Source organism: Bubalus bubalis, chromosome 13 (genome assembly GCF_019923935.1).
Source record: "Bubalus bubalis isolate 160015118507 breed Murrah chromosome 13, NDDB_SH_1, whole genome shotgun sequence".
NCBI classification, from domain to species: domain Eukaryota; kingdom Metazoa; phylum Chordata; class Mammalia; order Artiodactyla; family Bovidae; genus Bubalus; species Bubalus bubalis.
In genome coordinates, this window is record NC_059169.1 from 83,177,205 (window position 1) to 83,193,649 (window position 16,445).

Below are 16,445 nucleotides of genomic sequence, written 5' to 3' on the forward strand. Positions count from 1 at the left end.
CAAAATAATGTATCTGCTTTTAAATATGCTGTCTAGATTTCTCAAAACTTTTCTTCCAAAGAGAAAGTGTATTTTAATCTCATGACTGTGTCACAGTCTGCAGTGATTTTGGAGTCCAAGAAAATAAACTCTGTCACTGTTTCCATTGTTTCCTCATCTATATGCCATGAAGTGATGGGACTGGAGGCCAAGATCTTTGTTTTCTGAATGTTGAGTTTTAAGCCAACTTTTCCACTCTCCTCTTTCACTTTCATTAAGAGGCTCTTTAGTTCCTTTTAGCTTTCTGCCATAAGGGTGGTGTCATCTGCACATCCGAGGTTATTGATATTTCTCCAGGCAATCTTGATTCCGGCTTATGTTTTACCAGACCAGCATTTTACATGATGTACCCTGCTGAGAAGTTAAATAAACAGAGTGACAATGTACAGCCTTGACATACTTCTTTCCCCATTTGGAACCAGTCTGTTGTTCCATGTCCAGTTCTAACTGTTGTTTCTTCACCTGCATACATGTTTCTCAGGAGGCAGGTAAGGTGGCCTGCTACTTCTATGTCTTTAAAATTTGTCACTTTTTGTGATCCACCCGGTCAAAGACTTTACTATAGCCAATGAAGCAGAAGTAGATGTTTTTCTGGAACTCCCTGGCTTTTTCTATTATCCAGTGGATGCTGGCAATTTTATCTCCAGTTCCTCTGCCTTTTGTAAATACAGCTTGTACATCTGGAAGTTCTTATTTCATGTACGATTAGCTTAGCTTAAAGGATTTTGAGCATGACTTTGTTAGTACGTGAAGTGAGCACAATTGTAAAGTAGTTTGAACATTCTTAGCATTTCCCTTCTTTAGGATTGGAATGAAAACTTACCTTTTTCAGCCCTGTGGCCACTGCTGAGTTTTCCAAATTTGTTGACCTATTGAGTACAGCACTTTAACAGCATTGTCTTTTAGGATTTGAAATAGTTCAGCTAGAATTCTATCTCCTCCACTAATTTTGTTTATAGTGATGTTTCCTAGGGCCCTTTTGACTTCATACTCTAGAACATCTGGCTCTAGGAGAGTGATCACACCATCATGGCTATCTAGGTCATTAAGATGTTTGTATAGTTCTTCAGTGTATTCTTGCTACCCCTTCTTAGTATCTCCTTCTTCTTTTAGGTCAATACCATTTTTGTACTTTATTGAGCCCATATTTGGACAAAATGCACCCTTGATATCTCTAATTTTCCTAAAGAGTTCTCTGGTCTTTCCTATTCTATTGTTTTCCTATATTTCTTTGCATTGTTCACTTCGGAAGGCTTTCTTATCTCTCCTTGATATTCTTTGCAATTCTGCATTTAAATGGGTATATGAATTCTAGTTGAGCTATTCCAAATCCTGAAAGATGATGCTGTGAAAGTGCTGCACTCAATATGCCAGCAATTATGGAAAACTCGGCAGTGGCCACGGGACTGGAAAAGGTCAGTTTTCATTCCAATCCCAAAGAAAGGCAATGCCAAAGAATGCTCAAACTACCACACAATTGCACTCATCTCACATGCTAGTAAAGTAATGCTCAAAATTCTCCAAGCCAGGCTTCAGCAATATGTGAACCGTGAACTTTCTGATGTTCAAGCTGGTTTTAGAAAAGGCAGAAGAACCAGAGACCAAATTGCCAACATCCACTGGATCATGGAAAAAGCAAGAGAGTTCCAGAAAAACATCTATTTCTGCTTTATTGACTATGCCAAAGCCTTTGACTGTGTGTATCACAATAAACTGTGGAAAATTCTGAAAGAGATGGGAATACCAGACCACCTGACCTGCCTCTTGAGAAACCCATATGCAGGTCAGGAAGCAACAGTTAGAACTAGACAGGAAACAATGGACTGGCTCCAAATATGAAAAGGAGTATGTCAAGGCTGTATATTGTCACTCTGCTCATTTAACTTATATGCAGAGTACATCACGAGAAATGCTGGACTGGAAGAAACACAAGCTTTAATCAAAATTGCCAGGAGAAATATCAATAACCTCAGATATGCAAATGATACCACCTTTATGGCAGAAAGTGAAGAGGAACTAAAAAGCCTCTTGAGGAAAGTGAAAGAGGAGAGTGAAAAAGTTGGCTTAAAGCTCAACATTCAGAAAACGAAGATCATGGCATCAGGTCCCATCACTTCATGGAAAATAGACGGAGAAACAGTGGAAACAGTGTCAGACTTTATTTTTCTGGGCTCCAAAATCACTGCAGATGGTGACTGCAGCCATGAAATTAAAAGACGCTTACTCCTTGAAAGGAAAGTTATGACCAACCTAGATGGCATATTCAAAAGCAGAGACATTACTTTGCCAACCAAGGTTCGTCTAGTCAAGGCTATGGTTTTTCCTGTGGTCATGTATGGATGTGAGAGTTGGACTGTGAAGAAGGCTGAACGCCAAAGAATTGATGCTTTTGAACTGTGGTGTTGGAGAAGACTCTTGAGAGTCCCTTAGACTGCAGGGAGATCCAACCAGGCCATTCTGAAGGAGATCAGCCCTGGGATTTCTTTGGAAGGAATGATGCTAAAGCTGAAACTCCAGTTACTTTGGCCACCTCATGCGAAAAGTTGACTTATTGGAAAAGACTCTGATGCTGGGAGGGATTGGGGGCAGGGGAGAAGGGACGACAGTGGATGAAATGGCTGGATGGCATCACCAACTCAATGCACATGAGTCTGAGTGAACTCCAGGAGTTGGTGCTGGACAGGGAGGCCTGGCGTGCTGCAATTCATGGGGTTGTAAAGAGTTGGACACGACTGAGCGACTGATCTGATCTGATCTGATCATTACTTTTCTCCTAGCCTTTAACTTCTCTTCTTTTCTCAGCTATTAGTAAGGCCTCCTCAGACAACTATTTTGCCTTTTTGCAATTATTTTTCTTGGATTTGGTCTTGATCACTGCCTCCAGTACAATGTCATGAACTTCCATCCATAGGTTTTCAGGCACTCTGTCTATCAGATCTAATTACTTGAATCTATTTGTCACTTCCACTGTATAATTGTAAGGGATTTGATTTAGGTCATGCCTGAATGGTCTAGTGATTTTTCCATACTTCCTTCAATTTAAGTCTAATTTGGCAATAAGGAGTGTATGATCTCAGCGAGAGTCAGCTCGTGGTCTTGTTTTTGTTGACTGTATAGAGCTTCTCCATCTTTGGCTGCAAAGAATATAACCAATCTGTTTTCGGTATTGGCCATCTGGTGATGTCCTTGTGTAGAGTCTTCTCTCGTGTTGCTAGAAGAGGGTGTTTGCTATGATGAGTGTGTTCTCTTGGCAAAACTCTTTTAGCCTTTGCTCTGTTTCATTTTCAGAGAAGGCAATGAAACCCACTCCTGTACTCTTGCCTGGAAAATCCCATGGATGGAGGAGCCTGATGGGCTGCAGTCCATGGGGTCGCAAAGAGTTGGACACAACTGAGCGACTTCACTTTTACTTTTCATTTTCATGCATTGAAGAAGGAAATGGCATCCCACTCCAGTGTTCTTGCCTGGAGAATCCCAGGCAGGGCAGAGCCTGGTGGGCTGCTGTCTATGGGGTTGCATAGAGTTGGACATGACTGAAGCAGCTTAACAGCAGCAGCTGCTTCATTTTGTACTCCAAAGCCAAACTTGGAGTACAAAAAACCATATAGTCAAGGCTATGGTTTTCCCAGTGATCATATATGTTTGTGAGAGCTGGACCATAAACAAGGCAGAGCTCCCCAAAATTGATACCTTTGTATTGTAGTGCTAGAGAAGTCTCCTAAGAGTTCCTTGAACAGCAAGGAGATAAAAACAGTCAAAGGAAATCAACCTTGAATACTCATCGGAAGAACTGATGCTAAAATTGAAGCTCCAGTATTTTGGTCACCTAATGAGAATAGCTTTATTGACTATGCCAAAGCCTTTGACTGTGTGGATTACAATAAACTCTGGGAAATTCTGAAAGAGATGGGAATACCAGACCACCTTACCTGCCTCTTGAGAAAAGCAACAGTTAGAACTGGACATAGAATAACAGACTGATTCCAAATAGGAAAAGGAGTATGTCAAGGCTATGTATTGTCACCCTGCTTATTTAACTTATATGCAGAGTACATCATGAGAAATGCTGGGTTGGAAGAAGCACAAGCTAGAATCAAGATTTCCAGGAGAAATATCAATAACTTCAGATATGCAGATGACACCACCCTTATGGCAGAAAGCGAAGAGGAACTAAAAAACCTCTTGATGAAAGTGAACGAGGAAAGTGAAAAAGTTGGCTTAAAGCTCAACATTCAGAAAACGAAGATCATGGCATCTGGTCCCACCACTTCATGGGAAATAGATGGGGAAACAGTGGAAACAGTGGCAGACTTTATTTTTCTGGGCTCCAAAATCACTGCAGATGGTGACTGCAGCCATGAAATTAAAAGACGCTTACTCCTTGGAAGGAAAGTTATGACCAACCTAGATAGCATATTCAAAAGCAGAGACATTACTTTGCCAACAATGGTCCATATAGTCAAAGCTATGGTTTTTCCAGTGGCCATGTATGGATGGGAGAGTGGGACTGTGAAGAAAGCTGAGCACTGAAGAATTGATGCTTTTGAACTGTGGTGTTGGAGAAGACTCTTGAGAGCCCCTTGGACTGCAAGGAGATCCAACCAGTCCATTCTGAAGGAGATCAGCCCTGGGATTTCTTTGGAAGGAATGATGGTAAAGCTGAAACTCCAGTACTTTGGCCACCTCATGCGAAGAGTTGACTCATTGGAAAAGACCCTGATGCTGGGAAGGATTGAAGGCAGAAGGAGAAGGGGACGACAGAGGATGAGATGGCTGAATGGCATCACCAACTTGATGAATGTGAGTTTTAGTGAACTCTGAGAGATGGTGATGGACAGGGAGGCCTGGCGTGCTGTAATTCATGGGGTCACCAAGAGTCGGGCATGACTGAGCGACTGAACTGAACTGAAATGAATGAGAACAGCCAACTCATTGGAAAAGTCCCTGATGCTGGGAAAGATTGTCAGAAGGAGAAGAGGGAATCAGAGGATAAGATGGCTGGATGGAATTAGTGATGCAATGGAAATGAATTTGGACAAACTCTGGGAGATGATGAGGTACAGGGAGCCTTGGACATTGTATCCAGCCACACCCCTGGTGTGCTGCAGGTCATGAATTCAGAAATAGTTGGGCATGACTAAGCAACTAAACAATAGCAACAAAACTTAAGATCCACTTAGACATTATAACCTCCAGAATTAATGGCTTATCATTCTCTGTGGATTTATAATAGACTTATTAATGGGATCATTATAAAGTTGTATATGTTTTAGAAATGTATGTATTTGCTTTATTTGTATTATATAAATAATATCCACTGGGAAACAGTTTCTTAAGAATCAAACATCTTGAAGAAATTTAACTAGGCTGGTGAAAAATTCCAGATCATTATTTCTCATAAGTATTGGAAAACATTATAAAAACATGGCACAAATTATAAAATGAATTATTTTTAAAAAATCAAAGTTAGTTTTCATATTTTTAGTAGGAGTAAAATTCTCATATCAATCTCACAAGAAGTTTCTGCTAATATGATTGTTTTGAAACTCAGTCCTCAAATTATTATCACATTTTGACAGCTTTTAAGCAGTATATGACCTGCTCAAAATAATGCACAGTTTTTACTCAATTTCGTACTTTTATTGGATATAATTTAAACAATTTTCAAGATAATAAAGTTCATTATCACTTATCCATAGGGAAAATGTTCATTAGGCCCTAAATATTGCTTTGAACTCCAAAAAGGAAACAAAAATTAGACTAATATTCACATAGTCATTTAATCTTGATCTTTTCCTTAGCTATATAGAAAATATCAACTATCCCTATTTTTCACAAATCAAGTGTATTTTGATGCTGAAATTTTATCTGGTTAGTTTAGGGAGAAATTTTGTCATTCCTCACCCAAAAGCCTGAAATCTACATGTAACTAATACCCTAGGTATGATATTTATGTGTTTGTATGTCTGCACTGGCTTATTGCAAAAATAACTATTATTCTAGTCTATAGAGTGACTTCAGTTCTCTCATTATACTTCTTTCATGTTTCCTGTGAGGCACATAAGTCTTTTGTGAAAACTGGAATCCCACTTAATGGGATAGGCTCCTTAGTCATACCACTCAAAATCAGTGGCTGCCTCTTTTCAGTGTCATAACTGCATGGTCTTCACAGTACTTAGTTTATAGGCCCCTAGATTTTGCATTCTTCCTTCTAAGGTGGGTGCTACTTTTCTTGTTTGTTTGTTTTGTTTATTTCTATAACAGGAAAATAAAATAAAATAAACCTGACACCATATTGGATCCATTCTTTTAGCTCCAACCTTTGTACTCAGTTGCCTGTGCTTTGTCTTGTTGGTTCTTTGTAAAAGAGTGTTGCCTTTAGTTTGAAATATACATGATAGGAGGGTATACCACTTCTCATTCACGTAGAGATAAAAGCTGCAGAGTAGAGAATAACATCTGTCTTGTTGAAGGTTACAGGAACATTATGATCAGACCTAAATGGACAGCTGTAAGGACAAGGGATTCTTATACCAAGAAGCATGCAACAACCAACCACTTGTCCTTCCTTTTTAGGATAAGAGAAGCCTGAAATATAACTCAGATAAAATGGTTCTTTGGGACCTTGGTCCACCATCTTCTTGGTCTGTTAGATTTCAGAATAAAGTTGATATTCCTTGTTCATATGCCTTATCTCTTTATTTATTGGCCTATCATTCTTATGGAGAGCAGTATGAGTTTGGACTTGGTAGCAACTGCAGTTAGAAGGTGTTGCTGACTCATTTTTGACTCCTCAGAGAAGTTCATAGTCCAATATTTTACTCCAAGTTATGTAGCATGATGTCTAAGAGGTTTAGTTTGAATCTTTTGCAGAAACTTCTTCAGAGGGAAGGAAACCATAGGGAAAAATCACAAAGCTATCTTAAATTTGACTCCCCTAACACACTGGAAAATACCCTGATGCTGGGAAAGATTGAAGGCAAAAGGAGAAGACAGAGAAGATGAAATGGTTGGATGATGTCACCGACTCAATGGATATGAGTTTGAGTAAACTGCTCTTCAGACAGTGAAGGGCAAGGAAGGCTGGTGTGCTGCAGTCCACTGGGTTACAAAGAGTCAGACCCATTAATTTTTGATCTGAAGAGGGTATTTAAGAAATAAAACAGTTTATATAGATATGGGAAATAAATTAGGAGGGACACCATAGAAAAATAAAAGAACAAGCAGATCTGATTATAAACAACAGGTTTTGTTGGCTAATTTAATATAGGAATAAGAAAGAAGGGAGAAGGACTGTTGACGTTGAGTTTAGGAATTATTAGTACATTAATGGTAATGTAAGTAATGACTAGTAATCACAAATGCTACCATATGTGAAATACTCACAATGTTTTGGTTTATCATGTAAATATGAGCTAATTTTGATTTTAGGCACACAAAAAGTAAATATCATAAAATATCCCCCAGTTTCTCCCTTAAAACTGCTTGGGGCTGCTCTTAGTCCATGAAAATTGTAAACCAACTTCTCTGTGTTTCTTTTTGAGCCCCTGTGCTGAATTAGATTTTAGTCACTCTGACCTTACTTTTTGAACTGTGAAGGCAGCTATCCTATAATGATGGCTTTGAACAAGCTGCAAACTCTCCACTTTAAAGAGTCTCATCTTTGCACAACAGTTCAAATTCCCTGAAAAACCATCATATTTAGGGACAGAACATGATGATGCACCCTAAAAAATGGTTTCTTATCATTGTCTTAAGATAGCTTTTTCCTCATCGTTTCAGAATCTGCTATATTTCTTAGAATTTAAGACATGTAGGCATAAAGAGTTGCCAAAATATATATAGCAAAAATTCTGATGAAAAATAAAATATCAACACTTTTAAATAGGTTTTGAAAGAAATTTTAAAATTATTTTGTTGAAAAAAAACTTATTTTATGCATGTAAATATAGTACAATATGAAATATAATTCTATAGAAATGCATAAGTTTTATACAAGCATTAATATTATACTAGTACTGAAAAATAATTTGAGTCATGTACTTAGAAATAATCATGTATTTGTATACTAGTAAATACTAGGCTACAAAACCCTGTATAAGCTAACACTATATTTGACTAACAGTGGTAACTAAAAAGCAAGGCTTAATATACAATAAATTTGAATGAATTTCTACCTAGCACAAGCAGACAGGGTAAATATGAGTCAACATTCATGCAACAGAAGCAGCAAAATATAACAAATTTTAATAAATTCCTATATGGTTAGCCTCAGTACATGCAGAATAGCAAATATTTCAGTAAAAATTGTTTCCATTCTATAAAAAATTATGTACCTTGAAGGAATTCTAATGTCATGCCCAAGCCTTCAGTAGTATAATTAAAGTGTGTATGTATAATTAAATATTAGTTGGACTGTAACCAATAGTAAGTATTTAAATTAATATTTAGTAGCAACAGAGAAGGCAATGGCACCCCACTCCAGTACTCTTGCCTCCAGTACGCTTGCCTGGAAAATCCCATGGACGGAGGAGCCTGGTAGGCTGCAGTCCATGGGGTCGCTAAAAGTCGGACACGACTGACCGACTTCACTTTCACTTTTCACTTTAATGCGTTGGAGAAGGAAATGGCAACCCAATCCAATGTTCTTGCCTGGAGAATCCCAGGGATGGGGGAGCCTGGTGGGCTGCCGTCTATGGAGTCACACAGAGTCAGACAGGACTGAAATGACTTAGCAGCAGCAGCAGCAGATGTTAAGGAGCATCATAGATTTATGACACTGTAGCAAAAAGTTCGATCTCAAAGATTCCAATGTTTATTTTTAAATCTAAGAAATAACATCAGCAAAGCCAAGTCACCATAACATTAAGGCCTGAAACTACAGTTGTACATTAGCCATTTTTGTCAAATAATTTTATAACAGGAAGAGATCTGATCCACCCTTGGAAAGGTCTTATAGAATATCTCAAATTTTCTCTGGAACAACTCTTCACAAAAACATTCATTCAGAATCTAGAACTGGGGACTGAGGGTGTAGGAAGTATGCACAATTAATCAAACTCTGCATAGCAATTTGTATCTGTAATAAATCGCCATTTGTTGTAACATACCTTTCATCTCTTTTCTCCTGGGTGGGAGAGGATTCCATTTTTCATGATTGCAAATTAAATACTTAACATTGACACAATTTTACTTGTTGATACAGATCTTGGAACTCTTCAAATGTCTAGATCAAACAGCTCCAGTGCAAGCAGTGGGAATTATACCTTCTTGTTCTCTTCCTGTGTAGCAGCAGCAAACTCTATGTATCTTCAAACTTAAAAGTCTGCTGCTTATGTGATAATGGAATTAAGAATTAAGAACTGTATGTAGGACTGTTGCTCCTGCATTCTATTGTTGGAGACACAGAGAATGGTGGTTAAGGAGCCACTAAGCCAGAAAAGCTACAAGAGATTGAAGGGATATTCATTCTACCAATTAATGAGTTCATTCTATCCATTTAGAAAAGCTCTTTGTCCTGCTACTGCTAGTCAATTCAGTCGTGTCGGACTCTGTGTGACCCCATAGACGGCAGCCCACCAGGCTCCCCCGCCCCTGGGATTCTCCAGGCAAGAACACTGGAGTAGGCCTCCACTTTCTTCTCCAATGCATGAAAGTGAAAAGTGAAAGTGAAGTCGGTCAGTCGTGTCCGACTCTTAGCGACCCCATGGACTGCAGCCTACCAGGCTTCTCCGTCCATGGGATTCTCCAGGCAAGAGTACTGGAGTGGGGTGCCATTGTCTTTGTCCTATTCTGCTTCATTTTTGTATAATACTTGCCTAAGATATTAGATCCTTGAGCAGCAGTCGCTTCATCACTAACACTGTCTTTCACTTTACTCAAGTATTTATTCATTTATTTCCCTTTTCATAGTTTTCTGTCTGCTGAACAGTAAACACCTCTTATTGGGCTTCTCCAGTGGCTCAGCAATAAAGAACCCACCTGCAATGTTAAGGATGGGTTGAATCCCTGGGTTGGGACGATCCCTTGGAAGAGCAAATGGCAACCCAGTCCAGTATTCTTGCTGGGAAAATCCAATGGACAGAGAAACCCGGAGGGCTACAGTCCATAAAGTCTCAAAAACTCGGATGTGACTAATCACACGTCCAAACATCTCTTATTGGTTTCTGCATCTTCATTGTTCAGATTATCATAACTAGAAGAGATCCTAAAACGGCTGTTTATGTACCGCCTCCACCAAGTAAACCGAATGCTCTCTTCATTCACTGTGATAGATAATAATGACACTGAGTAAATACTTTCTAAATAAGTATAATAAGCTCTTCTTATAAGCCCTTCTAAATAAGTATAATTAAGCCACTTTAAATCTGTCCCCATGCTGAGTTTTCTACCTGACAGTCCTGCTTGTTAGAGATGACCCATTTGTCATTAACAGTAACCTGTCACCTGCAGGCATAAAGGCTTAGAGCTGCCAAGTTCTTGGACCTGCTGGAGTCCTAAACCATAGGCATATCCTTAAGAGGTAACTAAGTAAATATTTGTGCTGAGACATATTTAACTGTTTTGACATCCAATATCAATTACAGAAAAGAGCCACATTTAGTTATCCTTCACATGACATCCTTCTTTCACTAAGAGTGCCCCAAAAGAGTGAAATGATCTTAGAATTTTCACATTATCATTAATTTCAAAATATGTTTAATTTGATAAAAATTTTAACCTATTTGCTGTTTATTTATTTCAAATATTACCATTGACTAAATTTATTTCAATAGCCATGCCAGATCATAAGTTAACAATAAAATACACTTTATACTGTGAAGAAGTAATGCAGCCTTACACATGATTCTTCTTAACTGACTCCTGGGCAGCATTGAGTGTGTTGGTAGTGCTGATTCATAGGTGGTAAGAGTGAAGTAAATAGAGACTGCTAAGTATTTCTGACAGAATAGATTCTTCTTTTTACAGAATAATATTTAACAAGTAATTCACAAGAATCTGCTATATGCAGCCTACTGGATTAAATATTGTAAGGATGTAGAAAAACACTGGCACTCACTTTCTAATCTTTATGATTAAGCTAGGATTATAAAGATTAAGCATCTGTGAGTGGATAAGAAAAGATGAGATAAATAAGTTGGCTAGAGAACTTTCACAGGAAAGCAAGCTTTGAATTAGTTTCTATTGAAAAGGAATGAAAGAAATCATCAAAAATTATTTTATTTGGAGAAACAGCATGAAGGGCATTCCAGGAGATAGTAAGCTGTAGAAGACACATTTATATAGCAGTGTGTTTTCTTGTAAGTATTCTTTGATAAAATATTCACTAAAGATGATATTTTCTCCTAAATTTAGTTTTCTCTTCTTTTGCAGCAGAATCTATGTTAATATATCTTGTTCTATTTTTATAAAAGTGCATTAATATTTTATTGATCACTTCCAAAGAAAGGAGAGTAGCACCATCTTTACAAGGAATAAGACTAAATTCACCCATTAAATAACAAAGACTAGGTAAGAGAAAAAATCAATCATATGGGCACATTTATATATAAAAATAAAGTCAAATGACTGTAGGATGGTTTTAGGAGAAATCTAAGCCTTTTATTTTAGATGTGTAAGGAAATGACAACCCACTCCAGTATTCTTGCATGGAAAATCCCATGGACAGAGAAGCCTGGCAGCCTGCCATTCATGGGGTCGCAAAGAGTTGGACACAACTGAGGAAATAACATACAAAAGATAATCATCAATATAGCTTTCAAGCATCTTATATCTGTTACCTTAGGTGTTTAGCAAAGTAAATTTAATCAATTGATCATATTTGAAATAATCCACAAAGAGACAAATGTTTGTTATATTAATATATTATAATTAATCATACTATGAATATTCTAAAATATAATTAGGTAATGGTTGCACTTTATAAATTCAAAAAGAGAAAAACAGATAATAAGTATATAAATAATTTTTAATTTTAATAGTAATCAAAGAAAGCCAAGTTAAATTAAAAAGAGACTATTATTGAAAAGCTGAATATTTTAAAAATGGTAATTATGAATGGTGATATGGTAGTGAAAGAAGTATTTTTATGAAGCTGAGAGAAATGGAAAACTAAACTAACAGAGGCTAGCAGATAGGAATTTATGTCCAAGGAGACTATAATTTTAATGACTTTATTAATAATCTAGGTATTTTGTTTTTCACTAAAGCTTAATATTTCTCTTATTTTTAAAGTGTTCTTAATAATCTTCAACACTTTAAGCATATTTAATTTATATCCTGGGACTGATAATTACAATATCTAAAGTTTTGCCACTTTAATTCTCTTTTTCCTTTAATGAATTACATGTCTTTCCTTACATGTTTTGTGATATTTGATGATGAAATTCTTATTTGTCTTCAATTTTGGCCATTAGATTTCTGAGTCTTAGTATGGATGCAGTTTCCTCATACAGGCTTCACGTTTATTTTTATCAGCTACCTAGTTGACGATTCTAGGAACCCTCAAACATAAATTCTGATCTTAATGATAATGGAGCATAGTAGCAGTGTTTGTTAGTGCTACAGACCCATATTCAAACTAGGTTATAGATAAAAATTGTCAGGAAAAATATTTGATCTGATATATCCCTTTTCCACCTTTGAGAATAATTTTACTTCAGTCATACAGTTCTCAGTTATCAGAACATTTCAATTCTGTTCACTCTTGGGGGAGGGTTAGTTTTATGCAAGAACAGCTTAAGGAGAATACTTAGCAACCTACCCACTTTAATGAGTGAAACCTGGTTTTGGTTCCTAGCCCTTGATTCTTGGGAGAGAAACTCTGCATTAACTTGTTTGGTAGCTAAGCATTCTTTAACTTCTTTTTGGTTCAGCACTTTACTTAAGGCCTTTTTATTGTTATTTATTCAAGACTCCTCTTCCAACAACACAAGAGACTACTGCTACACATGGACATCACCAGAAAGGTCAATACGGAAATAAGATTGATTATATTCTTTACAGCCAAAGATGGAGAAGCTCTGTATAGTCAGCAAAAAACAAGACAGAAAGCTGACTGTGGCTCAGATCATGAACTCCTTATTGCCAAATTCAGACTTAAATAGAAGAAAGTAGGGGAAACCACTAAGTCATTCAGCTGTGACTTAAGTAAAATCTCTTATGATTATATAGTAGAAGTGACAAATTGATTCAAGAGATTAGATCTGATAGACAGAGTGCCTGAAGAACTATGGACAGAGGTTTGTAACTTTGTACAGGAGGTGGTAAACAAAACAATCCTCAAGAAAAAGACATGCAACAAGGCAAAATGGCTGTCTGAGGAGGCCTTACAAATACCCAAGGAAAGAAGAGAAGAGAAAGCAAAGGAGAAAAAGAAAGATATATCCATCTGAATGCAGAGTTCCAAAGAATAGCAAGGAAAGATAAAGAAGTTTTCTTAATGAATAATGCAAAGAAATAGAGGAAAACAATAAAATGAGAAAGCATAGAGAACTCTTCAAGAAAAATTGAGATATCAAGGGAATATGACATGCAAAGATGGCACAATAAAGTACAGAAACCATATGAACCTAACAGAAGCAGAAACGATTAATGAGAGGTGGCAAGAATACAGAGAATAATTGTACAAAAGAAAGGTCTTAATGAACTGGATAAAAACGATGGTGTGGTCACTCACCTAGCACCAAACATCCTGGAGTTTGAAGTCACTTGGGCCTTAGTATCATTATGAGGAAAGCTAGTGGAGGTGATGGAATTCCAGCTGAGCTACTTCGAACCCTAACAGATGATGCTGTTAAAGTGATGCACTGAATATGCCAGCAAATTTGGAAAACTCAGCAGTGGCCACAGGATAGGAAAAGGTCAGTTTTCATTCCAATATCAAAGAAAGTCAATGCCAAGGAATGTTCAAACTACTGTACAATTGTGCTCATCTCACATGCTAGGAAGGTAATGCTCAAAATACTTCAACCTAGGCTTCAATAGTACATTGCCAAGAACTTCCAGATGTACAAGCCAGATGGGCAGAGACATCAGAGATCAAATTGCTAATATCCATTGGATCATAGAAAAAGCAATGGAATTCCAGAAAAAAGCATCTGCTTCATTGACTATGCTAAAGTCTTTGACAGTGTGGATCACAATAGATGTGGAGAATTCTAAAGAGATTGGAGCATCAGACCACATTACTAGCCTCCTGAGAAGCCTGTGTGCAAATCAAGAAGAAACAGAATCAGACAGAGAACAACAGATTGGTTCCAAATGGGGAAAGGAGTGTGTGAAGGCTATATATTGTCATTCTGCTTATTGAAATTTTATACAGAGTACGTTATTTGAAATGCTGGCCTGGATGAAGCACAGGGTGGAATCAAGTTGGTTGGGAGAACATGCAGATGATGCCACTCTACTGGCAGAAAATGAAGAGGAACTAAAGAAACTCTTGATGAAAGTGAAAGAGGAGAGTGAAAAAGTTGCTTAAAACTCAACATTCAGAAAACTAAGATCATGGCATCCAGTCCCATCACTTCATGGCAAATAGAAGGGGAAAAAGTGGACACAGTGACAGACTTTATTTCTTTGGACTCCAAAATCACTGAAGATGGTGACTGTGGCCGTGAAATTAAAAGATGCTTGCTCTTTGGTAGGGAAGCTATGATAAAGCTGGACAGAGTATAGAAAAGCAGAGATATCACTTTGCCAAAAAAGTGTGATAAAAGCTATGATTTTCTGAGTAGTCATGTAGAGATGTGAGAGTTGGACCATAAAGAAGGCTGGACACTGAAGAATTGATTCTTTTAAATTATGGTGCTAGAGAAGACTGTTGAGAGCTCCTTGGACCTCAAGGTGTCAAAGAAGTCAACCCTAAAGGAAATCAACCCTAATATTCATTGGAAAGACTGTTGCTGAAGCTGAAGCTCCAATATTTAGGCCACCTGATGTGAAGAGCTGACTCTGGAAAAAATCCTCATGCTGGGAAAGATTTAGGGCAGGAAGAGAAGGGAGCAACAGAAGATGAGATGGTTGGATGGCATCTTCGAGTCAATGGACATGAGTTTGCGCAAACTCTGTGAGATGGTGAAGGAAAGGGAAACGGCATTCTGCAGTCCATGGGGTCACAAACTGTCAGACAGGACTGATCAACTGAATAACATCAATTGTTATTTATGCAAGATTTTTAATATATTTTAGCAAGAGGTTCAATCAAGGTATTTAGTTTAAAATAAAACAAGAAATGGACAAGTAGACAGTGACTCAATGAATGCAGAAATAATTACTTTTGAGATGAAGCATAATGGAAAGTAATAATGCTGGTCTATTAATTAAAGAATTAAGAATTAAATTTTGGAAATATTTAATGATACTTTCTAAACATATAAATCTTGTATATATTTATAATTTTGATCTTATACATTGGCTATTTTAAACATAAAATTATTTTTAAGGAACTCTTACATTGTTTGCCTCAAGGAACAGCTGGCTTTAATTTTCAAATGCATGAGTGCATGCTAAGTTGCTTCAGTCATGTCCGACTCTGTGGGACCCTATGGACTGTAACCTGCCAGGCTCCTCTTTCCATGGGATATTCCAGGCAAGAGTAGTGGAGTGAATTGCCATGCTCTTCTCCAATGTATCTTCCTGACCCAGTGATGGAAACCTCATTTCTTACTTCTCCTGCATTGGCAGGCAGGCTCTTTACCACTAGTGCCACCTAGGAAGCCCAATTTTCAAATGTTAGACATAAAATGTATACAGTGTAGATATTAGTTTGCCTGAATTATTCCAAACAATTTCAGTCTCAATAAGTTCATTATAAATGAACATATTTAAGTTAATTAGGATCTAAAACATAAATAATGTCAATTTTAAAGTTAAAAAAAAACTGTTACAATTTGTTATAATTTGGTTGGACTAAGTTTCTAGTTTATGTTCCAAAAGGAATACAATAAATTTTTGGAAAATTAATTTGTACAAATTAGCCAAAATATATGAATATTTCTAAAATATTTCAAAATAAAAGTATAATTTCAAATACATATGAAATGCTTAAATCAATCTTAATTACTCTCAAAAATGACAGAAACGATTCAATATTATGGTGATGCAAGTCTATGCCCCCACCAGTAATGCTGAAGAAACTGAAGTTGAATGGTTCTATGAAGACCTACAAGACCTTCTAGAATCAAGAACCAAAAAAGATGTCCTTCTCATCTTAGGGGACTGGAATGCAAAGTAGGATGTCAGGAGATACCTAGAGTAACAAACAAATTTGTCCCTGGAGTACAAAATGAAGTAGGGCAAAGGCTAGCAAAGTTTTGCCAAGAGAACACACTGGTCATAGCAAACACCGTCTTTCAACAACATAAGAAAAGACTACACACAGACGTTGCAAGATGTCCAATACTAAA